Raw genomic sequence first — 27,792 nt, 5'->3', positions numbered from 1 at the left:
CCCATTACAGGGGACCAGGGTTCAATCCTTGGTCAGGGAACTAGATCCCACACGCTGCAACTAAAGATTCTATTAGCACAGCCAAATAAATAAATACTTAAAAAAAAAAAAGATATTTTAACATAAAGTGACTTTCAAAATTGGCAAAGAGAAAAGGATTGAACCATGTTACATCCCAGGAAGAAATAGGACCTGAAAGAATAAGCAGGCCTGGAAAGACCAAGAAAACAGGGAGATGAAGGTGGCTGAAGGAGAGGAAACAGGTCAACTTCAGCAAGAGTGCTGGGAGAGATCAGGAAGATGGTCCATTGGTGCAGATGGGCACTGACACTAATCAAGGCTTTGTACAGAACTTCTCTTGTCTCTATTCCTTGGAAGAGAACATCTATATTTGGCCATTTCTTTTTGGCAAATGAATTTCAAGTACATTTTAACATTTATGCCAAAATAAAGACAGAAATTTGAATGACTGCTAAATGGTTATAGCAATACAGAAACCCCAATCTTAGAAATACCATGATGGATTCTTTGGTCTGCATATATTCTGGATAATTACCTTTTTCTCAGCTTTTGTGCTATACTTACAAAGCTAGCACGGTAGCATACACTGATAAAGGTATGCTAGGTAAAAACAAGCCAAATTCATCTCTGAAAGAAAACTGTGACTCCTACAGAATGAAATGCATCTAGGGACAAGATTTATTGACTAGAGGTCAATAATTTGATTTACTGACTAGATTTACTGCATAAAAATACCAAATAGGTTTATCATTTCAACCAGAATTGTATTTCCTTTTTTATAGCACTGGCATTTTTTATTTCATTGTGGTTGGTACATCAAAATTTGGTTATACAAAAAGATTTCTAAGTAAATATTGTTATGAGCAATCTTTTAAAACTGAGTACTTTCAGATACCAGTTAGAACTTTATGTTTTAGTTTGAAAACAATAGCACCTAGTATTTGTTGAGTGTTTTCTCTAAGTTCAAGGCTAAGCTTGATTCATGTGATCCACTGAGCAACTCAGAAAGGAATGTATATTGAATAGCTGAGAATACTAAACCTCACATTATAATAAATGACTTGTCCCAAAGCCCACAGCTCTTAAACTGCAAAACCAGGTCTTGAATTCATATAATCTCATTAATACTTATACTATAAACCATACTGAAATAATCCCTTCAAGAAAAGTTCTCTACTGCTTCCTTCTTTCGCCACTTTATACCAAAATCTTAGTTTTATGGACTAAATGACTAAAATTGCATACATGTCAAAAGTTGGGCTAAAGTGAACTCAAGGAAAACACAGTTGCCTTTATAAAACCCTGTAGCTGTAAAAGGTCTAACCTCAGAGGGAAAAATATTATATTCATGTAAGGAGTGTAATTTATACTCAGAGATAAATATGGATAAAAAATTCAAAGTCTTCAGTGAAAGGATTTGTTATTTCTGAACTGTGTGAACTTAAAAAAAATAATTTGGCATACATTCTAATTTGAGGAAAACAATTTGGCTTATTAAAAAAAATATGGGGGTCTGTCTCTCTCTCTCTCTCAGTGCAGAATGTGTCCCTTACTTGACTTACAGTTCAACCAGGTGCTGTGTATCAGTAAATGATCATATCAGCCTTTATCTCATCATTCCTCATTGGCTGCCTAGTCAGCAAGGTATTGATTTGTTTTTTAAGATTCTGCTTACAGTACATGATTGTTTACTTGGCTTACTCCCAAATGTCTTTAAAAACCTTAATAGTGCACTTCCATGTTAGATGGCTTTATTCACCTTTTAATAAGCCTGCTTGCCTTCTATATTAATACTGCATCTGCTTCCAGATACATATTTCTCAGAGGGACAACAGGTTATGAAAAGAAATGCAAAAACAAACAAAAAACACAAAACACAGTGCTTGGGCTGAATTTAATATGGGGATTTAAATAAAGGAATTCAAATAAAATTCACATTTTAATTCAGACATTAGACCCATGCAGAAAGCAAAGTATCTCAATGGAAAACATGAATCATCATTAAACCTGCATTAATTTAGCTCACCCAAATATTCCATCAAGTTCTGATGTGTCACTATAAACAGTGAAGAATCAGAATTGCTCTTTATATTACACTTTATTAAATCTAAGAAAGAAAAGAATCATCACTATAAAACATATATCCATGATGGGATATATCATCAAATTAATCAAATTATTATCCACAGTGGAGACGAACTACAAGTATTTTTACAGGACAAGGTTAAAACCTCTGACTGGGAATAGCTACTAACCAGAAGGGGAAACAAGAGGAACCCACTGACTTGGGGGTTGGTTTGATTCATTAGAGACATGGTTTCCAATGTATCCATTCACCTACCACATTCACTAATTTACCATTTTCCAGTATCATCTATACGATATCATCTATTAAATGTATCATTTAATACATGTTTAAATGGCTTAACTTGCTAATATTAACCTTCACCATGAGCCACAGATTATTGATATCATGATCTGATATGCTGGTGTCTATATTTTAAATCTTTGTAAGATACAAAATTACTTTGTGTAATTAGCATCACCGACTCAATGGACATGAGGCTGAGCAAACTCCAGGAGATAGTGAAGGATAAGGAAGCCTGGCATGTGACTCCATGGAGTCACAAAGAGTCTGACACAACTTAGCAGCTAAACAACAACAATTACTCTGTGTACTATGTGAAATCATGCCTTGTTTAGATGTTATGTGCTTGCTATAAATCCAGAATTATTCCTTTAGGGCAGTTTTTTCCAAGTATTTTAAAGAGTAAAACACACATACAAACACACACTTATACACACACACACAGAAACATACACGTGAATTAGAGACCTCTTGACAATGTGTGTGTGCTTCTAAGTCACTTCAGTTGTGTTTGACTCTTTGCGACCCACGGATCATAGCCTGCCAAGTTTCTCTGTCCATTGGATTCTACAGGCAAGAATACTGGAGTGGGTTGCCATGTCTTCCTCCAGGGTATCTTCCCCGCCCAGGGAGTGAACCCACATCTCTTAATCCCCTTCATTGTCAGGGGGATTCTTTACCACTAGCGCCACCTGGGAAGCCCCTTTTTGAAAGTACTTGTGAAAGTGAAAGTCGTTCAGTCATGTACGACTCTTTGGGACCCCATAGGCTATACAGTCCATGAAATTCTCCAGGCCAGAATACTGGAGTAAGTAGCTTTTCCCTTTTCTAGGGGATCTTCCCAACCCAGGGATCAAACCCAGGTCTCCCGCATTGCAGGCATATTCTTTACCAGCTGAGCCACAAGGGAAGACGAAAAGTACTTGTAGTTTAACACAACTATCCTATATTATATACTTTAGGTGCTACTGTTGACTCAACAGGATTCTTATAATAACATTTAGGTGTTCTGGGTCTACAACTGATTTTCTTTCCCCAGGGAACTGACATGTTTCTCTTGCAAAAGAAACTTATCAAAAGAAAAATAAGCCAAGTTCAGTTCAGTTCAGTCACTCAGTCTTGTCTGACTCTTTGTGACCCCATGGACTGCAGCACGCCAGGCCTCCCTGTCCATTAGCAACTCCCAGAGTCCACTCAAAGTCATGTCCATCGAGTTGGTAATGCCATATAACCAACTAACCTTCTGGTGTCGCCTTCTCCTCCCATCCTTAATCTTTCCCAGCATCAGGGTCTTTTCAGTGAGTCAGCTATTCGCATCAGGTGGCCAAAGTATTGGAGTTGCAGCTTCAGCATCCTTCCAATGAATATTCAGGACTGATTTCCTTTAGGACAGACTGGTTGGCTCTTCTTGCAGTCCAAGGGACTCTCAAGAGTCTTCTCCAACAACACAGTTCAAAAGCATGAATTCTTCAGTGTCCAGCTTTCTTTATTGTCCAACTCTCATATCCATACACGAATACTGGAAAAACTATAGCTTTGACTAGATGGACCTTTGTTGGCAAAGTAACGTGTTTACTTTTTAATACACTGTTTAGGTTTGTCATAACTTTTCTTCCAAGGAGCAAGCAACTTTTAATTTCATGGCTCCAGTAACTGCTGACCATGATATATCATTACACAGATCAAGCTTCTGATTTTTGGAATTTAGTAATTTTTGGAATTTGTGACTGTGGTAATTATTCTTTATTATTGCCCATTTAGAGCACATTGTTGTTCAGTAGTTAAGTCATGTTCAATTTTTTTCAACCCATGGACTATAGCACACCAAGCTCCTCTGTCCTCCACTAACTGCCAGAGTTTACTCAAATTCATGTTCATTGAGTCCATGGTGCTATCTAACCATCTCATCCTCTGCCACCCTCTACTTATTTTGCCTTCAATTTTTCCCAGCATCAGGGTCTTTTTTAATGAGTCAGCTCTTTGCATTAGGTGACCAAAGTATCGCAGCTTCAACTTCCAGTGAATATTCAGGGTTGATTTCCTTTAGGATTGACTGGTTGGATCTCCTTGTTGTCCAAGGGACTCTCAACAGTCTTCTCTAGCACCACAGCTTAAATATATCAATTCTTTGGTGCTCAGCTTTCTGTATGGTCCAACTCTCAGATACATACATGACTGCTGGAAAAAGCATAGCTTTGACTATATGGACCTTTGTTGACAATGTGGCATCTCTGCTTTTTAATATGATGTCTTGGTTTGTCATAGCTTTACTTCCAAGGATCAAGTGTCATTTAATTTCATGGTTGCAGTCACTGAATGATTTTGTAGCCCAAGAAAATAAAATCTGTTCCTGGTTCCACTTTTTCCCCTTCTATTTGCCCTGAAGTGAAGTGATGAAACAAGATGCCATGAGCTTAGGTTTTTAATGTTGTGTTTCAAGCCAGCTTAAGAGCACTGTTATGTGATAAACATTCAACTGAACAATGGGTAGGAAAAAAGTCATCAGAATTTTCACCAAAATTATACATGTAGACAGATGCTTAATCACTGGAATTCTGTGTTTTTTTCCCCACCAATATTAGATAAAGATTTTCCTTTTGGTAAAAGGAATATGCGTATCACTCCTAATGAAGGTAGAAGAGATTCAGAATTCAATCATCTAGGTAACATATTTGAGTAGGGAAAGATATTTATAATGACTACCGGACATGGAACAACAGAATGAATCCAAATAGGAAAAGGAGTATGTCAAGGCTGTATATTGTCACCCTGCTTATTTAACTTATATGCAGAGTATATCATGAGAAAGGCTGGGCTGGATGAAGCACAAGCTGGAATCAAGATTGCTGGGAGAAATATCAATAACCTCAGATATACAGATGCCATCACCTTTATGGCAGACAGTGAAGAAAAACTAAAGAGACTCTTGATGAAAGTGAAAGAAGAGAGTGAAAAAGTTGGCTTAAAGCTCAACTTTCAGAAAACTAAGATCATGGCATCCAGTCCCATCACTTCATGGCAAATAGATGGGGAAACAGTGGAAACAATGGCTGACTTTATTTTTTAGGGCTACAAAATCACTGCAGATGGTGACTGTTGCCATGAAATTAAAAGACACTTACTCGTTGGCAGGAAAGTTATGACCAACCTAGACAGCATAGTAAAAAGCAGAAACATTACTTTGCCAACAAAGGTCCATCTAGTCAAGGCTATGGTTTTTCCAGTAGTCATATATGGATGTGAGAGTTGGACTATAAAGAAAGCTGAGCACTGAAGAATTGATGCTTTTGAACTGTGGTGTTAGAGAAGACTCTTGAGTTTCCCTTGACCTGCAAGGAGATCCAACCAGTCCATTCTAAAGGAGATCAGTCCTGGGTGTTCATTGGAAGGACTGATGTTGAAGCTGAAACTCCAATTCTTTGGCCACTTTATGTGAAGAACTGACTCATTTGAAAAGACCTTGATGCTGGGAAAGATTGAAGGTGGCAGGAGAAGTGGACGTCAGAGGATGAGATGGTTGGATGGTATCACTGACTTGACGGACATGAGTTTGTGTAAACTCTGGGAGTTGGTGATGAACAGGGAAGCCTGGTGTGTTGCAGTCCATGGGATCACAGAGAGTTGGACATGACTGAGCAAATGAACTGAACTGAGCTGAACTATATTTATTGATTGACATCTTATTAGTATTGGGAAGAAAATAAAGAAGGAATGAGCTGCAAAGAGAAGCTGAAAGGAAAGAACCATTATGAAGAGATAGAAGGTGAAGAGGAGAAGAAGGAATATGGCGGAAGGAGAAACGAGTTAAATTTCCTGGAAGAAGTAAAGAGAAAAATTTCTTACTCTATTCAAACTGAAGAATATTTGAAAGAGTTAAGAAAACTTAGGTTTGTAGGTCTATGAATTAAAGAAATTTATCAACCATTTTGTTTTGTAGAACATTAAATCTGAGTTAAAGGTAAACATAGGTACATAGAAAACTGAGATTTTCTTGGCTTACAGTGCTAATAAATAAACTGATAACTCAGCAACAATGAGTCAAATTTTGTTCCACCAAAGAGACCTGAACAAAATTTCTTGTATCTAGATGAAAAGTGTTTAATAAATAAATATAATATGTACATCAATTTCTATAAAGTTTCTATATCTACATGAGAAAAAAATTTGTTGAATTCATTATTTTAATATAAACTTTTAAAACAGTTTCAGTTAACAGTAAACTGATATCCTGCTTAGTTATGAATGCATTCTTTGTGTTATATAGTTTCTCTCCTTTTAGGTATAGAAATGAACTTTAATAAAAACTGATCATTAAAAAAATGTAAACAATTTAGGTGGCTAATTTTAAAAAATATGATTATACTCCATTGGTATTATTATGTGGAACATATTTGGATTTTTGTTATTTACACATGTTAAAGATGCTATCTGAGGGGAAGGAATCTTATAAATAATCATATCTAAACTTCTACGTTTAGGGTGTAGGAACAGCCTCAGAGAACTTATGTCACTTCCCCAAGTCACACTAGTCCAGTCAGTCAGCTGAGTCACTCAGTCATGTCCGAATCTTTGTGACCCCTTTGACCGCAGCACGCCAGGCCTCCCTGTCCATCACCAAATCCCAGAGTTTACACAAACTCATGTCCATCGAGTCGGTGATACCATCCAACCGTCTCATCCTCTGTCGTCCCCTTCTCCTCCTCCCCTCAATCTTTCCCAGCATCAGGGTCTTTTCAAATGAGTCAGTTCTTTGCATCAGGTGGCCAAAGTATTGGAGTTTCAGCTTCAGCATCAGTCCCTCCAATGTATATTCAGGACTGATTTCCTTTAGGATTGACAGGTTTGGATCTCCTTGCAGTCCAACGGACTCTCAAGAGTCTTCTCCAACACCATAGTCCAAAAGCATCAATTCTTCAGTGCTCAGCTTTCTTTATAGTTCAACTCTTATATCCATACATGACTACTGGAAAAACCATAGCCGTGACTAGACAGAATTTTGGTGGCAATGCAATGTCTCTGCTTTTTAATAAGCTGTCTAGGTTGGTCATAACTTTTCTTTCAAGGAGCAAGCATCTTTTAACTTCATGGCTACAGTCACCATCTGCAGTGATTTTGGAGCCCCCCAAAATAAAGTCTGTCACTGTTTCCCCATCTATTTGCCATGAAGTGATGGGATCAGATGTCATGATCTTAGTTTTATGAATGTTGAGTTTTAAGCCAACTTTTTCACTCTCATCAAGAGGCTCCTTAGTTCTTCTTCACTTTCTGCCATAAGGGTGTTGTCATCTGAATATCTGGGGTTGCTGATATTTCTCCTGGCAATCTTGATTCCAGCTTGTGCTTCCTCCAGCCCAGTGTTTCTCATGATGTGCTCTGCATATAAGTTAAATAAGCAGGGTGACAATATACAGCCTTGTAGTGTGACAATATACAGTCACACTAGTAGTTGGTATGGAAATATGATTTTCCCTGACCTAGGGAGAATTGTCTCCAAACCCATGCTTACCAATTCATTGGTTTGACCTTACCTTTCTGACTTTGTTTCATCATCTGTTAAATAACAATAACAATTAGAATAATATTATCGATTCTACCTAATTTAAAGATTTCTCTAAGGACTACAAAAAAATGATTGACTCATCTTAGACCTCCGTTGGTCTTCTCCAATGGCTTAGCAGGCAAAGAATCCACCTCCAACGCAGGAGATATAAGGAAACATGGGTTTGAGCCTGGGTCAGGAAGATACCCTGGAGTAGGAAATATTTGGCAACCAAATCCAGAATTTTTGGCTGGAAAATTCCAAGGACAGAAGACCCTGATGGGCTATAGTCCATGGGGTCACAAAGAGAAGGACATAACTGAGCACGTGCATGCACACACATACACACACAGGGCCTCAGTTAACTTTAATTATCTCATCATTTCTTCCTGTTGCCCCAGTTTCTAATTTTCTATCTTTACAAATAATGGCCAGAAATGAATCCCACTAGTCAATCAAGACTATTTGTTCAAAACTCAATAAATAAACAAATTTGAATATAGGTAAAGAGACTGGGGGTACAAAAGAATAAATGTAGGAAAACTTAAGTATCAGTATCTCACAAACCTCTGTCGCTAGTTTCTGGTTACCTTTGAATATCCTCAGTAGCCATACCCTCATCCTCTTTTAGCTCAATACTTAGCAAAGATCTTCCTTCAATATTGCCCTTCCACTAATCTCCAAATCTTATTACAAAATTAAAGTAAAACAGTAGACTCCAAAAGGGACAAATGCATCATTGTGTTTCTCAAAAGGGAAATTTCTCTTCTCCAGAAAGGATTTTAACTGTAAATCCTTCCCAAAATCCATCAAAGAAAAATTAATTCTCAAAGTTTATCAATGATTTCTCCACTTTCCAAGTCTAATTACATTGATTATAGACAACTTCTGAATCATTCACAATGTTTGACCTTAAAATGACTTTATATAGAACCCCCCTTTTCTTTTACACTCACAAATGGGCTTTTGCTCATCTGAACAAATTAAAATAAAAATATATATGTAAATAATTAACATATATATATTAAAAATATATATCCAAATATATCTCAATAAATATATGAAATATAATCTAAATCTGCTAGATAAAAACAGAGTATTCCTCTTCATATTTCTAGATTAGCATAAATGCTTTATTGGCTCAATGTCAGAAAAAAAGTTATTGCTTTCAGGAGGAGAGAAAATTTTAAAGAAACATATATGTGTCAAATATGTTATAAATCATTTTGAGAAGGTAAACTTAATCTTCTTAATAACTTTATGATAGATATTGCTTATTTTATACATAAAACTGAAGCAAATGGTGGTTAATACACTTAATATTATTAATAGTCAGAAAATCATGAGGCCAAATTATTTACTGATCTTTATATTCTATCATACTACTAGAGTGATGTCTACATATTCAAAAGCATTTATGAAGGCATACTTAAAGAGTGATGGCAGGATATTTAAAGTCCTGAAAATATGTTATCTTACATCTTCAGTTCAGTTCAGTTCAGTTCAGTCGCTCAGTCGTGTCTGACTCTTTGCGACCCCATGAATCACAGCACGCCAGGCCTCCCTGTCCATCACCAACTCCCGGAGTTCACTCAGACTCACGCCCATCGAGTCAGTGATGCCATCCAGCCATCTCATCCTCTGTCATCCCCTTCTCCTCCTGCCCCCAATCCCTCCCAGCATCAGAGTCTTTTCCAATGAGTCAACTCTTCGCATGAGGTGGCCAAAGTACTGGAGTTTCAGCTTTAGCATCATTCCTTCCAAATAACTGAGTATTAGGAACTGTGAGTTTTTTTTTTTAATATATTCTGTAAATACTGTAAAAAATAATTTTTAAATAAGTAAAAAATGAAAACAAATAAAAAATGAGTTTTAAAAGAAGCCCTAGAGATGTTATCGGCAGGCAGTACAATAATGTAGAATAGTTTAATTATTTTAGCTTTAAAGAAAGAAAAATTTAATACACTTAAACACACAAACAGAAACACAAATGCTATCATACTGGACCTAAAATATTGGGTTGATATCCCCAAGATTGTATTCTGAAGCCAAAGAAAAAAGTAAAGTCATCTTATTTTTTATCTTCTGCCTTAAATTCCTGATATACTCCAGATATATTATCACTGGTTTTCCTTTTTCTGCCAGTGTTAGAATGTTTGCTTAAGAGAAAATCCCCTTAGAGACAGATCTGAACTGAGGTTTCCAATACGAAATCTGTCACTGTGAACCTCTGATATTCCCTGCTAAAATGTAGCACTTCCCTAGGAAGGTACTAGAACAATCTTACCTTTCTCTGACATGTGGCTAGAAAGCCAAAGGAACTCATTTTTACTCTAAACTAAAATTCTCTAAATAAGAAAATTTGTCGTTTTAAAATTGAATTGTGAATGCCATTACGAAATAATTCTGAAGGAAAAAGACATTTGGATTCTCTTTTGCAGATATTCCAGGACCATGCTCCTTATGGTGTCATTTGTAGAACTATTTGTTCCACGTTAAGCAAAATATCTCCATCTCAGCAGGAAGTCTTGGCACATAATTAAGTTGATCCTTTTCAGAAAGTCTGCAATGGTGTTGTCTGTTTATTGATAAAAAGAGAATCCCATCTCTAATGGGATTTAGAATCTAGTTAGTTTTTTTCAATCCATTAAAAAGATAGCTAATACTTTTCCTGAAGTACTCTCCAAAGGCCATCTTTCTTTTATATTAACTGTAGAAATCAACATCATTTCTGTATTCAAGACTTGGAATATATTGCTTTTAATTCCAAAAGACATTTGAATCAAATAGATTTAGTTTCAGCTTCCTCTTTGATTTCCACAGTTCAATTCCTGGCCCAAAGCCTAACATAATAAAAATAAAATAAAAGAAAATAAGATTAACCTTATCATTCATTTTGACCAGTTTAAATAACATAAATAATCAACATTTTCAGAATGTCAACTGCATGGAGCAGTGACATGTGTAATAAAAATGTGCCCTGGGTGAAGCAATGCCTGCATGGAAAAAGAATGCATTCTCACCCAAGAACAGAAGGAGGATGCTTCCATTTCTCACTTACTAAAGTGTCTCTGCCTTCTTTCTTGAAGCCTTGCCTAGGACCCCTCATAGAAGCTGAAATTCTGCCTCTGTTCACATTTCCCCAGATTCTGGCTCCCACTTTTTCACCAAACTTTCCTCTAGTCTTTAAGGGATGGAGGCAGCAGCTGCATTGAGAATATAAATTATGGTAGTAGGCCTTGGTCCAGTTATAATAGTTGCAGATTCAGGTTTGGCTGAATTTCACCCTAAACACTGATTCATTGGCCCTGAATGGCCCATGGGATTGTTGGGCCATGCACAGGGCTGAATTTGTCTCCTTTTGTGTGAAGAACTACCACTCTTAGTATCTTCCTCACATAGATAAATTTTCAGATTTTGAAATAACTCATCTCATCTGACCTTGTCTCTGGACCAAAATACATACAATGCAGATGTGCTTAACAACTCAAAGATATTTCACATCATTGTTACTCAGGGAGACATTTCTGGGCACTAAATATAGGGCAAAAAGACAGAGTATAGGGTATTCATCCTCAGAAGTCATGTAAATGAAGGAGAAAATGCCTAACTCACTGGTGATGCAGTCTTACCTACAAGCTTTATAATTTATCCTGAGTACAGAGTCATGATTGACATATTTCTATAAAAGTTATTACCCTAGAGAATCTAAAATGTGTGTGCTATAGTCAGCTCCTCATCTGTACTTTCCTTTCTAAATATTTCCCCAAACCCTTCTGAAAACTGCTTATCTATTTAGCTACCTACTTATCTATTTAAAACTGCAATAAAATTATAAGAAATTTCACCACCTCTCTCTCTTTGTTTACATACACCTGATAAACAAAAGTGCACTCCTTATAGACTGTATAAGGCAAAATGAAGTTGTATTAGAATAAAGTAACTGTATGGTAAGAATTCTGTCTGTCTAGAACTATATTCAAACAGAAATCATTACTTATGTTAACTTCTCTGGATATATGGTAGTACTAGAACTAAACATCTAGAACTAGTACTAGAACTAAGACCTGGAGAAATAAACTGTGATTAAAAGAATAGATTATGACTTAATGGGACATTAAAGTAGAAATGTCACAGGAGGGCAAATAAAGCAGAGCATTGAAAATTTGTCAAAGAAATTGTGTGTGTATATATATATATATATATATATATACGAACAATGGTTATCAAGACATTTGACATCAGGCAACAAAGTACAGTGATCTCTGAGTGAAAAGAAGCAAATGAGATAAGCTCTGACAATGCCAGATCTTATTGTCTTGACAGAATTTTCAGGCTGCAAGATGAGAAAGGGAAATGTAGGGAAAACCCAGAGGGTTCCATGAGTTGACAGCACTGAGCAGAGAGTCCAAGGGATCACGCAGTTCTCAGGACAGTAATGGGGAAGAAAATACAACACAGAATGTGAACCCTGAAGATTTACAGAGGGTCTTCCTTATGTATATAGTAGAATACCAATCAGCATATGCGTATAAGGAAACTGCTAGATGTTAGCAAAAGAACCATCTGAAATATTATAGGGACAGTATCTGCAGCTCACACTCTGCAGAATACATCATGTGAAATGCCAGGCTGGATGAATTACAATTTGGAATCAAGATTGCTGGGAGAAATATCAACAACCTCAGATATGCAGGTGTTATCACTTTAATGGCAGAGCGTGAAGAGGAACTAAAGAGCCTCTTGTGATGGTGAAAGAGGAGAGTGAAAAAACGGGTCTTAAACTCAACATTAAAACAATAACAATAAAAATAACAAGAAGATCATGGCATGTAGTCCCATCACTCCATGGCAAATAGAAGGGGAAAAACTTGAAGCAGTGACATATTTAATTTTCTTGGGCTCCAAGATCACTGCAGATGGTGACTGTAGCCATGAAATTAAAAGATGCTGATTCCTTGGAAGGAACGGTATGACAAACCTACGCACAGACATTAAACCTAGCAAAGATATCACTTTGTCAACAAAGGTCTATATAGTCAGATGATGTGAGAGTTGGACCGTAAAGAAGGCTGAGCACCAAAGAATTGATGCTTTAGAATTGTGTGCTGGAGAAGACTCTTGAGAGTCTCTTGGACTGCAAGGAGATCCAACCAGTCCATCCTAAAGGAGATCAATCCTGGGTATTCATTGGTAGGACTGATTTTGAAGCCAAAACTCCAATACTTTGTCCATCTGATTCAAAGAGCTGACTCATTTGAAAAGACCCTGATGCTGGGAAATACTGAGGGCAGGAGGAGAAGGGGACGACAGAGGATGACATGGTTGGATGGCATCACTGACTCAATGGACATGGGTTTGGGTGGACTCCAGGAGTTGGTGATGGACAGGGAGGCCTGGCGTGCTGCAGTTCATGGGGTCACAAAGAGTTGGACATGACTGAGAGACTGAAATGAAAAGAATAAAGGAAGATATACCATGTTAATAATAAATAAAAGACCAAGTAGTTTTCACAGAATCTTACTAGGGATAAAGTTTATTTCCTGTTACAAATGGGTCAGTTCATCAAGAGAAACATGACAATTCAAAAGCACTAGTAATAAAATTTCAAAATATATGAAGCAAAATGGGGTAGATTGGCAAAGAAAAATGGACCATAAGTCAGAAATTTTATTATGCTTCTTGCAATAAATAAGAGAATTGTGCACAAAAAGTGCGTAAGGATAGAAGACCTAAACAGCATTATTAATCAACTTGGTCTAAGGAAATATATGGGCTTCTTGGGTGGCTCAGTGTTAAAGATTCCTCCTGCCAATGCAGGAGACACAGGAGATGTAGTTTCCATCCCTGGGTTGGGACAATCCCTGGGAGGGGGAAATGACAACCCATTCCATTTTTATTGACTGGAGAATCTCATGGACAGGGGAGTCTGGTGGTCAACAGTCAGTTGGGTCACAGAGTTGGACATGACTGAAGCGACTTAGCGCACACACACACACATGCAAGGAAATAGAGATCCAACAAGAGCAAAATATACATTCTTTTCAAAGGCACATGGCATCTCTACCAAAATTGACCAAACCATGAACAATAAAAGATGTAAAACTAAAAGATGTGTGAGATGCTACTAACACAGTATTTTGGTGAACTTTGAAATAATGAAACACCTATATTATAATGAAGAAAGTTTTAGAATCAGTGACCTCAGCTTCCACAATAATTAACTAGCACAAAAAGAGCAAACTGAACCTAAAGTGAGAAGAACAGAATGAAAAGACAAGGCAAGGATTGTGAGAAAATGTTTGCGAAGCATTTATCCAAAAAACAACTTGCATCTAGAATGTATAAGAACATGCAAAATTCAACAATGCAAAAGCAAATATTTCAATAAAAATGGGAAAATTATTTGAATACATACTTCAGGTATATCCAAGGAGGATATATGGACAGCAAATAAGCATACAAAATACTATTCAATAGTATTAATTATTAATGAAATACAAATTAAAATCACAGTGAGACACCATTACATATCTATTGTGCTCAGTCGCTTGGTCATGTCCAATTCTTTACAACCCTATGGACTGTAACCCTCCAGACTTCTTTGTCCATAGGATTTTCTAGGCAAGAATACTGGAGTTGGTTGCCATATTAGAATGATTAAAATTTAGAAGTATTGGCAAGGATGTGGAGGACTGGAATTCTCCAGTACTGCAAGGGAAATGTAAAATGGTACAACCATTTTGGAAAAGAGTTTGATATTTTTTTTTTAAAGTTAAGCATACACTTTATCATGTGATCTAGAGAAAAGACTAATACATGAAAGTTCATAGCAGCTTAATTTGCAATAGTCTAAAACTTAATTCATTCCAATCCCAAAGAAAGGCAATGCCAAAGAATGCTCAAACTACCACACAATTACACTCCTCTCACATGCTAGTAAAGAAAAACTAATACAATTATGTAAAGTTTAAAAATAAAATAAAATTAAAAAAAAAAAAAAGAAAAGAAATTCTCAAAATTCTCCAAGCCAGGCTTCAGCAATATGTGACCCATGAACTTCCAGATGTTCAAGCTGGTTTTAGAAAAGGCAGAGGAACCAGAGACCAAATTGTCAATATCCTCTGAATCATCAAAAAAGAAAGAGAGTTTCAGAAAAACATCTATTTCTGCTTTATTGAGTATGCCAAAGCCTTTGACTGTGTGGATCACAATAAACTGTGGAAAATTCTAAGAGGTGGGAATACCAGACCACCTGACCTGCCTCTTGAGAAACATGTATGCAGGTCAGGAAGCAACAGTTAGAACTGGACATGGAACAACAGACTGGTTCCAAATAGGAAAAGGAGTACGTCAAGGCTGTATATTCTCACCCTGATGATTTAACTTCTATGCAGAGTACATCATGAGAAACGCTGGGCTGGAAGAAGAACAAGCTGGAATCAAGATTGCCAGGAGAAATATCAATAACCTCAGATATGCAGATGACACCATCCTTATGGCAGAAAATGAAGAGGAACTAAAAAGCCTCTTGATGAAGGTGAAAGAGGAGAGTGAAAAAGTTGGCTTAAAACTCAACATTCAGAAAACGAAGATCATGGCATCTGGTCCCATCACTTCATGAGAAATAGATGGGGAAACAATGGAAACAGTGTGAGACTTCATTTTTTTGGGCTCCAAAATCACTGCAGATGATGACTGCAGCCATGAAATTAAAAGATGCTTACTCCTTGGAAGAAAAGTTATGACCAGCCTAGATAGCATATTGAAAAGCAGAGATATTACTTTGCCAACAAGGGTTCGTCTAGTCAAGCTATGGTTTTTCCAGTGGTCAAGTATGGATGTGAGAGTTGGACTGTGAAGAAGGCTGAGCGCCGAAGAATTGATGCTTTTGAACTGTGGTGTTGGAGAAGACTCTTGAGAGTCCCTTGGACTGCAAGGAGATCCAACCAGTCCATTCTGAAGATCAGCCCTGGGATTTCTTTGGAAGGAATAATGCTGAAGCTGAAACTCCAGTACTTTGGCCACCTCATGCGAAGAGTTGACTCATTGGAAAAGACTCTGATGCTGGGAGGGATTGGGGGCAGGAGGAGAAGGGGACGACAGAGGATGAGATGGCTGGATGGCATTACTGACTCGATGGACGTGAGTCTGAGTGAACTCCAGGAGTTGGTGATGGACAGGGAGGCCTGGTGCACTGCAATTCATGGGGTCGCAAAGAGTCAGACACGACTGAGCGACTAAATTGAACTGAACTGAACTGAAAACTTGATTCAAGGAATTAAGAGCTACACAAAATTATTAGATATTAAATTAGCTACAAAATATATGTTATATCATGACAGATATAGCAAATATTTTATAATAACTATAAATAGAATATAACCTTTAAATTGTGAACTACTATTGAGTATAGTTGTAGCATATAATATTGTATATCAGCAATATTTCAATGAAAAAAATCTCTTTGAATCAACCCAAGTGATCATAAATGGATAAACAGATTGAAAATATTGGGGTATATTCATAATTATAATTCTTCACAGCAAGATACAGGAATGAACACTTGATACAATGAGCCACATAAAAGGATAACCCCAAAATAATTTAGCTGAGTTAAATAAGCCAGACAAAATGAATACAGACTGTATGACTCCCGTTTTATCTAAATACACACTAATCTACAGTGACTGAAAGCAGGTAAGCTGTTATCTGCGGAGACAGGGATGCAGGAAGACATGTGAGGGAGACAATTGCAAAAGGAAATACATTTCTAGGAGTGATAAATATGTTCATTATCTTGAATGTGGTGACGATTTAATCACCTATTCAAATAAAACTGTAAAACCTATCAAACTGTACATTTTAAATGTATACACTTTATTGTATGCCAATTACATTTTGAAAAAGCTTTTAAACCAAACAGGATTCACAGGAATGTGTAAGGTATATACAGAACTGTGATTCTAAGGCTTCCTGGATACCCTGTAACATATACCTGAAGTTTCATACTAGCCATGTGCTATTTAACATTTATTATTACACTGAGCATTCCCTGGAGGCTCAGACAGTAAAGAATCTGCCTACAATGAAGGAGACTCACGTTAGAAAGATCTCCTGGAGAAGGGAATGACTACCCACTCTAGTACTGCCTGGACGGTGGAGCTTGGTGGGCTACAGTATATGGGATCACAGAGTCAGACACGACTGAGTTACTAACACTTTCACTTTTCATTATTATCTAAAGTCACAAACTTTCTATTATTAATTCAATATTTTATTGTTTTCCTCTTTTCTGACAAGAAATGCAGAGAGGTGGCTCAGCGGTAAAGAATCCACCTGGCAATACAGGAGACACCGAAGATGTGGGTTCGATCCTTAGGTAGGAAAGATCCCCTGGAGGAGGAAATGGCAACCCACTCCAGTATTCTTGCCTGAAAAATTCCATGGACAGAGGAGTCTGATGGGCCATAGTCTATGGGGTAGCAAAGAGCTGGACATGACAGAGCAACACAGCATGACAAGAAATACAAGATTTCACAGAACCATTTTTTCATGTGTTAGAAAATTTCATAGTAGTGTATTTGTTCCCTTCTGTCTCCATTACAGACTGTGTAATTGTTTTAGCCTATATCAATACTAGATATCTAGCATGATGTGTTGAAAAAAGGGACAAAAATTATTTGCTGAGGTTCTATTATGTACTTATACATTGATTAGGTACTCTCATATTTTTATTTAACACTCTCATTAGATTTCTAAGGACAAAAAATATTATATCTGTTTATAATGAGGAAATGGTAGAGGCCTGAAGAAATCTACTCAGTTCATGAATACTGAAATCAAGAATGGTGCTCTGTTTCTAGTAATCCCAGAACTGTGGCTCTCTTTTTGCAAAGCTGCCTGGTGGTACTGCCGTAACATGTTTACCTTCCTATAGGTGGGGAGGGACATCTCATGGTATAACTTTGACAGAATATGTCAATTTTTCTATATATTGAAATTTCCTTACAATGTTAGTCAGTTTTGTGTACTAGTAAAGCCTGAAATATTGGATTGCACAGGAGGAAAAGCAGTTTCTACACAAATACAAAATGAAAAAAAAAAAATATATATATATACAAAGAAAGAAAACTAAGCTCCAAAAGCTCAGGTTTAATGGAGAAAGGTATTATATCTGGCTAAACCAAATAAAATCTTTGTGACCCTGTGGACTATAGCCTACCAGGCTTCTCCGTCCATGGGATTTTACAGGGAAGAATACTGGAGTGGGTTGCCATTTCCTTCTCCAGGGGATCTTCCCAACCCAGGGATTGAACCTGAGTCTCCTGCATTGTAGGCAGATGTTTTACCATCTGAGCCACCAGGGAAGTCCAAATCAAAACTTATATTTAAAAAAAATTTCCTTCCATCACTCATTTCTCAAATACTTATCCATGCTAGATTCTGTACTATGTACTGGATATTTTAAGGGATAGAAGATATATGGCTCCTACTCTCAAAATTTAGAATTTGGCAAGATAGATAGTCGACTTCATTAGAACCTTTAAAAATGCAACAACATAGAAGCAGCTCATAAATACATCACAGTGAAAGCTGGTAGAAGGTGAAATCTCCAAAGCTGGTAATCATGTAAGTTAGTCACAGATAAACAATATGAATGTTGTAGTTGTAATTGCTTTTAATCAAGCACTATATTAGAATACACAAGTGAGCATACAGTAATGGAGAATGGGAGATACTCAGCAGTTATATAACTAAAAATGCTGCATTCTGTTTCATAGATCATAACCAAACCAGAGAATTTTTAAAGGTTTTAGGAGAGAGCTATACAGCTGATTATCAGAATGCAAAAATAGAACACAAAGCAGAGGGATTAAAGAAAATGAAACTAATAGACCAGAAGAAAGATGTAAAAATTACTTTGCAAACACTTAAACAAAGGACTTTAAATAGTATGTGGTTACTCAATATTTCCATTGAAAATATTTTTAAAAGAAAAAAAAAAGGCTTAATTTGTAGTATGAGGATTTTACCTAGACAAAAATAAATGTTTTTGTTTGTATCATTAGAGATGATAGACATGGCCCTATTAAAATAGGTGAAAACCAGATGACCTCTAATGATCCTTTTCCTTCAAAGATTCTATGATTATCATAACAATATATGCACTCTAGATGAAACAGAGTGGACTTGACATATTCAGCTCCATCCTTTACTGTGTTTTAGAAATGCATTTCATGTTAATTCAGCAACATGGTTAGTGAAAACTTTCCATCTGCCAGTAAGATGCTAAAAAAAAAAGAAACTGGTGAATGAATAATTTTATACTATAAGGAAGTAGTAAATTCCAGCTGTGAAAGCTAAAAAGCACACAAAAAAGCTCTGGAATTCAAGATTGGCTCTGCCAATCTTCCCCCACACCTGATAGTTTTTTAATAATAGTCATACCTTTAGTCAATAGAGTCACATGTAATTACTTTTGTGTTAAGTATTCCAACCCAGAGATTTTAGTATGTTCATTTCTTTCATTTGTTTCACTGCCAACAAATACAGCATCCTGTGCCAAGACTTAACAGTATCTTCCAAAAAAGAATCTGGATGGTTCATGCCCAGTGGTTAATTACAAAATTTCACAAAATAAGAAAAAATACTTTCTTATACTGAATTTCAAAAAAAACTGAAAGCAAAGCACAACTTAAATAACCCTCACTTCTACACAGTGAAAATTTTTTGAGAGAATTCTAAGAGTATTTGCTCATTAGCATGAGCAAATATTCTCTTCTCAATAATCATACAATCTATTTAACTCATGCTAATAATACTCTTACAATATTTTCAAAACTTTCATCATGCAAGTAAAGGTATTTCACACTGTGCTTAATCTCAACATTTTGAACTTCATATTATCAGTTAATCAAGAGGAGGACAATATTTTCAAATGTGTGACATGCATGGCATGGCTGGCAAGCTGTGGATCATGCACCAAATGGTTTAAGCAGTGTATAAGTAGGATGTTGATGGGACCAGATGCTATGATCTTAGTTTTCTAAATGTGGAGCTTTAAGTCAACATTTTCACTCTCCTCTTTCACTTTCAAGAGGCCCTTTAGTTCTTCTACATTTTCTGCCATAAGGGTGGTGTTATCTGCATATCTGAGGTTATTGGTATTTCTCCCGGCAATCTTGATCCTAGCTTGTGCTTCTTCCAGCCCAGCATTTCTCATGATGTACTCTGCATATAAGTTACATAAGCAGAGTGACAATATATAGCCTTGACGTACTCCATTCTTGATTTGGAACCAGTCCATTGTTCCACGTCCAGTTCTAACTGTTGCTTCCTGACCTGCATAAAGATTTCTCAAGAGGCAGGTCAGGTGGTCTGGTATTCTCACACCTTTCAGAATTTTCCACAGTTTATTGTGATCCACACAGTCAAAGGCTTTGGCATAGTCAATAAAGCAGAAATAGATGATTTTCTGGAACTCTCTTGCTTTTTCGATGATCCATCCTATGTTGGCAATTTGGTCCCTGGTTCCTCTGCCTTTTCTAAAACCAGTGTGAACATCTGGAAGTTCTCGGTTCACTTATTGCTGAGGACTGGCTTGGAAAATTTTGAGTATTACTTTACTAACGTGTGAGATGAGTGCAATTGTGCAGTAGATCCCCTGAAGAAGGGAATGGCAACCCACTCAAGTATTGTTGCCTGGAGAATTCCATGGACAGAGGAGCCTGGGGGTCTACAGTCTATGGGGTCACAAAGAATCGGATATGACTGAGCAACTAACACAACACACACACATTCATTTATGTACAGTGTAATCAGATATAGGCTTCCCAAGTGGCTTAATTGTAAAGAATCTTCCTGCCAAGACAGGAGATTCAGGAGAAGTAGGTTTGATCCTTGCCTGGGATCAAACCTGGCAAGGAAGGTTTGATCTTCTAGGGGAGAAAAATAGCAACCTACTCCAGTATTCTTGCCTAGAAAATTCATGGACAGAGGAGCCTGGTGGGCTACAGCCCATGCTGTTGCAAAGAGTCTGACACGACTGAGGGCAGAGTACAGCATTTAACAAATACACATGGTAGAAAACAAAACTAAATACTGACTGAAAATAAAAATAATAGAATATTCTCTTTGGAAATTGCCAGCCCAAAGCATATGAGAACAGAATTTTACAAACTGAAAGAAGTACATATTTTTTGTTTTAAAGGTAGTAAAAGGAGGCAAATTTTTAAAGTTCTGCATTTCATATTTATTTTTTAAGAAAGCACCTAATACTTCCTATGTACTGCTATACATCTGCAACTAGGGTTTGTGTGTGTGTATGTGTGTTATTTAAGTCAAATGTAGTTGGTCAAGGATAAGGGGAGCAGTATGATAAAGATGAACTTTTTCAAGCAAAAATATCACAGAATGCTACATTTGTGATTCAGTTTCTTTAAAAAAAATTGACTGTTTCAACCCAGATATTAAAATAAACCTGTAGTTCCTCTCCTTTACAAATTCAACTGTAGCCTTACTAACAAAAAGCTATTTTAGGTCTCCTTGCTTTTATTTCAGATCAATTCAGAGTCTGGAATATTTGGTAGGTCTCCTGACTTATTGTATGGACTCCTTTCTAGCTTTCTGCAATAAAAATTAAATCTTACAGCTTCCTCTTATTGAGAGGAAAATAATAAAGCATCACCAAATAGTTTCACATTCTTTTGTTTCAGAGACAATCAGTGCATAAAAATTACTGCAGATAGTTCATAAAAAAAAGACTAAATGTGTTCCACTTAGACTATTTAATGATTCACATGTAATTCATTCATTTATTTGTACAAAAGCTAGAAGACAATTTCCTGGCCCCATTCCTGCAGACAGGCTCTTCCTCAAGGGCTCTATTGGAAGCACCATTTTTATCTTTGGGAGATGCCAAGCTTTGAGGAGAAACATCTAGCATCAAGTGTATAACACAGTCAACAAAACTCAGGAAGGGCTGATTTAATGACATTAAAATTGGGTGTATATACATCACTGCTGATTGTACAATAGATAGCTAGTGGAAAGCTCTGTATAACCCAGGGACCCCAGCCTGGTATTCTGTGATGACCTAGAGCAGTGGGATGGGGATCAGGGTGGGAGGGAGGCTCAAGAGGGAAGGTATACATACATATATATGTATATAGTTACAGTGATTTGTGATGCTGTATGGCAGAAACCAATACAACACTGTAAAGCAACTATCCTCCAATTAAAAATAATAAAAATAAAATGAAAAAGTGGTAATAGCTAAATAGATAAGCATGAGGTAGTCTCCCTGGCACCTGACATGACCTGGAGATTTGCAGGATCATGTGTGTCTGAGAAGATCTTAGGTCAAGAGTTTTTATATACAGCAGAAATTTATGAGGTTGTAGCTCACCCAAGAATGGAGTCATAGAGAAAAATAGCCGAACCCACACTTAGGCAATGCCAAGGACAGGAGCCTGGCGGGCTACAGTATATGAGGTTGCAAAGAGTCGGCCACAACTTAGTGACTGAGCACACACACACTTAAGCAAAGAGTAGAGAGACCAGCACTACACAGCATGAGTTAGTTACAGTAGAAGAACTCATCAGGTAGCAGAGACCAAAAGGGGTCCCAGAGAATATGAGGATTAGAGGCCTTTCTCCTCACGACCTGCTAACATAAACATTCAAAGTCCACCCTTCCAAATAACTAAGAGATATCATAATGCTACATATCTGAAAATTTAAAATCAGTCTCCCATCAGCCTGCTTTGGCAATCAACCCCCTCATCCCACCCCTCGCACAAAAGTCACAGCCACTAGCAGGGTAGAGGCACTGGATGATATTCAGATCATTTGTTACTAATCAGAATACATAAATTTGTAACCTATATTTAAATTCAGGAAACATGAATTAAAACAGTAACAGATGTCTTAACCAAACATATTAACATATAAGTGTGGATTGTTTCCCAAGAGACAGAACTTAGTGTATCATCCTTTCTTGCATATGTGAACAAAGGTATTTCCTCCTAGATGATCTTGAAATCATGGAACTAACATTTACTAAATGTTATTCTAAGTAGAATTAATAAAAAGTTTGAAAATAACTAAATTCCCAAGTCACTAAACTCAAATACCATGACTTTTTTTTACTACAATCATCAGTATCAGAGCTTTCCTCTTCAGTCTCATTCCCAGTCCTCCATCCTAAGTATAACATTTAGTCTAATATTGCCTATAGGATTAACAGCTTCCTGCCTCTAGGCCCTGTCACATCTGCTTTTAATGAACTTTCATGCAAGGTGACAATTAGAGCAACTGTGAAGAGAACTGAAACTTTGAGGGGTTTATAGCACAGTTTGAATAAAGTTTTTTGTACTTTGCTGCTGTTGGTGCTGCTGCTAAGTTGATTCAGTCATGTCGACTCTGTGCAACCCCATAGACGGCAGCCCACCAGGTTCCTCTGTCCCTGAGATTCTCCAGGCAAGAATACTGGAGTGGGTTGCCATTTCTTTCTCCAATGCATGCATGCATGCTAAGTTGCTTCAGTCGTGTCCGACTCTGTACGACCCTCTGGGCAGCAGCCCATCAGGCTTCTCTGTCCATGGAATTCTCTAGGCAAGAATACTGGAGTGGGTTGCCATTTCCTTCTCCACTTTTGTACTTTATTTGCCAACAAATCTGTAATAATTGAAATATGTAGAAATTATCTTTATATGGAAATATATTATTCACATGAACACACTATACTACTACAATACCTTAAGCCTCAAATTAATATAGAAAGTGTAATACCCTCTTTTATAAACTTTTCAGTTCAGTTCAGTTCAGTCCCTGAGTCGTGTCAAACTCTTTGCGACCCCATGAACTGCAGCACGCCAGGCCCCCCTGTCTATCACCAACTCCCGGAGTTTACCCAAACCCACGTCCATTGAGTCAGTGATGACATCCAACCATCTCATCCTCTGTCATCCCCTTCTCCTCTGGTCCTCAATCGTTCCCAGCATCAGGGTCTTTTCAAATGAGTCAGCTCTCCGCATCAGGTGGCCAAAGTATTGGAGTTTCAGCTTCAACATCAGTCCTTCAATACTATAAACTATTAGGTACATATTAATAAATGAATACTAACATGGTAAATTTTTTAAAATACATGCAAATGATATATGACTACTTCAGGACAAGGGGAGGAAGGGAAAGGGGAAGTATAGAGATGGGCATAAGTTGTTATTGTGGGATTTGGATGTTTTAAGAGACAGCTTAGGCCAAATGTTAAAATGTATTAAAAATGGTACATGGTATATAACTGTATAACTTTTTGTACAAGTCTGTATGTTTGGAATAGCTTATAATTTAACATGTACTTTCTTTAACTTAAAATGTCTTTTTTTTTTTCTTTATTCTCACAGCATGAGGACCTTATTCAAATTTCCTCAACAAACATTAAAGGGAAAATAAAAGCAAGCACTGACAAATTCTGTCTTTTAGTTTGAGTGTGTTCAGTGTCATGTTCGAAATCCAGGCTGTGGAAAGTACAAGGCTACTATGGGAAAGCCAAATTCCTCTCACAAGCCCCAGCTAGTGTGATTATAACAAATTCATTAATAAATATAATTAACCAAGCAGCAGGTTGGTTTTATATCAAGATGGCTCAAATGCAGCAAAGGACTCTGAACCAACGTGAAAGCAAGACTCTCTTTGATGAGACTCTCTTTTAAGTAAGGTAAAAAGATGTAGGAGACAAGAGAAGAAAGTAGGAAAGGCAAGTGCCAGCACAAAGAGCTGATTCCAGAGAGTGGAGTGGTGAGTACAGAATTGACCAGGAAATCTCACACAGAAAACTGTTTCCTAGGGTTCTAGGAAACACAGATTCTAAACTATAGATCAGGAAGATAGAACATAATGGAAAGACATATTTTGATATCATCTTATCAGAGTCAAATTGTACAAACGTTTCAACTCAGATGACAGAGCAGAAGTATGAATCTAGTACAGATCTGTCAAATCCCGAAATCTGTACTTAAAGGGAAAATGGCAGGCAGGAGGTGGAGGAAGTTTGAAACTAAGATTCCGAATGAAAACCCCAGCACTGCCACAATTGGAACAATCCACTTGTTGTGGTCAGGGTTTCAAATGTGGCATTGATCTAATGTTGTAATACACAGTGAAATAGCCTTCCAAGAGTCTAGTAAAAGTGTGTATATCTACACACTTATTTTAAAAGATTTGTTTACCTTTGGGCATAGAGTGAGGAAAGAATAAATAACTTAGGGCAAAAGGAAGTAATTTTATAACTATTAGCAACTCACAGAATAAAGTTACCACTACAATATTCCCTTGGTACCCAAAAGGGATTAGTAACCCTACAGATACCAAAATCCATGGTATCTGTCCCTCATACAAAATGGCTTAGGACAGTCAGCCCTCCATATCTGCTAGTGTGGAACCTGAGGATAAGATGGACCCACTGCGTTTGCTATGACTGTGAAGGTAATATATATATAAATCTATCTTTACACAGAAATACACTTAAAAAATGTTTAAAAAATATTTTTAATTTTAAATCCAAATGTGCCAAATGTAGCTTTCATGGATTTAAATTTAACCATCTCAAAAACTAGGTGTACAAGATGGGAAACTATATAGTTAATTTAATTTTTAAATTTAAAATCTCACCATGACGAGTGTACTGGAAAAGACTCTTAAACTATTAATATATTGAATCTACATGTATTCAAAGGGATTCAAAATCTGTTTATGCTAATATAGAAATGATTACCATATAATTTTTATACATATTGAATATTAGTTGTTAAATTTGCAAGTACTCAAGATCTCAAAAATTACACTGGGTTGAATTCAATAGATATGTAGTATTTTGGTAAATATACTAAAAGCCAAATAATTTTTAAAATATTTATACATTACTGGTTATTTATTTCCCTATTTAACATGTATACATTGTTTACTTGTATGTGTGCTTCTATACTATTCTTATTTACAGTTAAAAGCAAAAAAATCCAAACTGTTTAGGTCAAGTTAGAACAAACTATAATACTGGAACTTTGGAACGGACAGAAGCCAATTAGATATAAAACTATAGATAAATACAAATATTGGTGTTGAAAAATAAGATGTAAGGACTAGGTGATCTTCAAGAGTGAAATAGAATCTCCCCCTAAACTAAGCACAGGGCTAAGAAAATACAGAAAGCAATTGCAATAAAAACTGCTTGCATATGGAGGTGTTGCAACATTTCCTTAATGGCACTTATTGCAAGCCTATGATTCATTCTGCTAGGCCACTTGATATGCAATAGTGAAGCTCATCCCTACTTAGAGGCAAGGTGCATTCTCTCCCACAAGAAACACATAACTCAAATTCAAATAAAAAGGCCTTGGCATGATAGGGTTAATCTTTAAGGAGTGATACATTTCTTTCTGACTCAATAAAGCATCAAAAATGAACTATCCCACCAGGGTGTTAACAGAATTAGTAAAAACACATTGCCTTTCTATATGTATTGAAGACAAAAGAAGGGAAAATTTGGTCTTTTAGCTCCTTGTAAAATAAGGATTGACAAATGCCCTGCTAAAATATGATGAAGTTTCTTTTAATTAAAATAGCACCTGTCCACAATAACATTTTAGAGTGGGTTTAAGACAAATTAAATGGTAATCCTTCTTCAATCTATCTTCTTCTTCCTGTGTGTATGCAAGTATTTTTATACTGGTCTAGAACTTAAAGCAATAATTGTGGCTAGGAGAATTCTATATAAATTTATAACAGAAAATATTTAAATATCTTTTTCTTTATATAGAAAAAATGAGGTGGATTCATGCTATGTTCATAGAGCAGATGCTTTCATGTAAAATAACTTTGCATTCAAGTTCCCTGTCTACCATTTGTTAGCTCTGCAATTTGAAGCAAGTTACCTCTGGCTCTCATTTTTCTCATCCATTAAATAGGGATAATAAAGACTTTAAATGAAGTAATCACTGCAAAGCTCTGAACACATTTCTTGGGCCATACGATGGACATCACATAAATAATAGGCATTATGATGATGATTAATAATTATCAGTTTGAATACTATACTGTTCCAAAACAGTTAAATCACATCAAAGTGAGGAACAAGAATAAAATTTTAAAAAATTCACTCAGTAAATTATTCAGATAGGTAATATAAGTCACTATTTCATGTTCGTTTGGTAAACAAAAATACAAAATACAACAGAGTAAAATAGCCAGTAATGTAAACTAGTCTGCACAGTAGTCTGCAAAATTGATAACTGTTATAGACAAACTGGTGATGGATGTAGTTTGAGGCCATGTGAATTGATTAGGAAGACCAATTCCACATAAGTGATGAATGGTGGTTTTATGATACTATAAAATGAATAAGCCACAGTGGTTGCATGTCCTGAAGACACAGGAGACAATATTAAACAACAACAACAACAACTCTTAAAGATACAATATTGCTTGTGATTATCCATGCAGCTCATGAGTTTTTTTCAATATAATGAAACTTCAAAGAACCTAAAGGTTTTTCATTATGTTGATTTCTCCCAGAAGAGTGAAAGAGTAAGGTGGGATCTAGACGATACATTTAAGACACTTTTATCTTAGAAGCCTGGAAGTTCTTTCTTTAGTTTAGACAAAATTTGTCTTTTCTATTCAATTACTATATTAAATGCTTTTTTGTCTCCCTCAAAATGCAAAGTTTTTTGGATTCACCTAAAGTGATTAGCCTCAATTAATATTTACTAGATGTTGATAAAAATGAGTTACACATAACAATAACTTTCATTTTCTGTTTCACATTTTCAAGATAGAATAAAATGCTTTAAATAAAATGAATACA

General features: G+C 36.5%; 1 protein-coding gene across 1 annotated transcript in view; it reads right to left on the bottom strand.

Annotated features, from left to right (window-relative positions):
* Positions 1-27,792, bottom strand: part of LRP1B (LDL receptor related protein 1B) — a 2,167,013-nt gene that overhangs the window by 210,691 nt on the left and 1,928,530 nt on the right. The window lies entirely within an intron of this gene.

This window comes from Bos indicus, chromosome 2 (genome assembly GCF_029378745.1).
Source record: "Bos indicus isolate NIAB-ARS_2022 breed Sahiwal x Tharparkar chromosome 2, NIAB-ARS_B.indTharparkar_mat_pri_1.0, whole genome shotgun sequence".
NCBI lineage: Eukaryota > Metazoa > Chordata > Mammalia > Artiodactyla > Bovidae > Bos > Bos indicus.
Note: the sequence above shows the minus strand (reverse complement) of the source record. Positions and strands in the feature narration are given on the sequence as shown.